This window comes from Mizuhopecten yessoensis, unplaced genomic scaffold (genome assembly GCF_002113885.1).
Source record: "Mizuhopecten yessoensis strain PY_sf001 unplaced genomic scaffold, ASM211388v2 scaffold714403, whole genome shotgun sequence".
Taxonomy (NCBI): domain Eukaryota; kingdom Metazoa; phylum Mollusca; class Bivalvia; order Pectinida; family Pectinidae; genus Mizuhopecten; species Mizuhopecten yessoensis.
The window spans coordinates 2,854-3,995 of record NW_018479103.1 but is presented as its reverse complement, the minus strand read 5'-3'; positions in this window follow the sequence as shown (position 1 = coordinate 3,995).

Below are 1,142 nucleotides of genomic sequence, written 5' to 3'. Positions count from 1 at the left end.
GCTACGTTTTTTCCGTGTTACATACATATATACTGCTACGTTTTTCGTTTACAATTGCCATGTATACAGGTTACTCTGCTATTTAAATCTCTTTTCCTCAATAACAGCTATTCTAGAATGATCTCCGTCACGAAATGGGAAAGATAACATGACAGAGATTTTTTTTTTATAAAAATTATCTATTAATTGCTGAAACAGTTACTTCCCTTCCAACGGGACACTCGCACGAATAGCCTCGATGTGGACAAAGATACAACCGTGAATTGGTCTTAATATATTATTATAATTCGACGTTCATTTTTTATTAAGATTAGACTAAGGTAGAATGATTGATAAATAGTTTTCATGATCGTTTCTTAATCGTCAGCGACATAGGGTTTCTGTGAGAAATGTCCCATTTTTAAATGTTTGAAAAATATTTAAATACCAAAATAGAAAGAAAAAAAACTTTTAATTTTTCTGATGTAAGATGTGAGACTGTTTTGAGGTGATGTAGTGGCGAAAACGGCCGAACCGCACTTAGATCACAAATCATGACAAAGTAGCAGCCATACAATGTACCAACGACACAAGCCCAGAAAGACTTCGCGTGTAGCGAGCCTGTACATGTGTCTAAAACTTTCTACCGAAGCTGAAAAGTAGTTTTTAATGAAGTTAATGATGTTGTCTATCATCACTGGAAGTTAAATGCCACCCAAAAAGAAAGCAAAAGCTGAAAAGAAGAAAGAAAGTAACAACAAAGGAAATCAAGGTCAGTCATTGAACAGTGTGCTAAGTCACGACAGTGTTACGTGTTGGCCGAGCTCGTACTCGGGCCAGGTTAACATGAGCGAGCAACATTGCTACCCAGCCCCTAGTCCACAACCACCACAGTTTTTCAATGCTGCTAGTCCGCCTCAATTTATGAATATGAATTATCATAACCTTCAGTCCCCGACTATGGTGTACCCCGTGCACGGACCACCCAACGTTAACCCCACCATGCATGCAGAAGCTACCCCTAGCTGGGCCCAGGCACTAATTCTTAAAGTAGACGAGATGAAAGACAAATTAAGTAAATTGGATGTCATTGAAAAGTCACTCGTCGACGTTAAAAAGGATGTTAAAAATCTCAATGATAGGGTGACCGAAGTTGAAAAAAG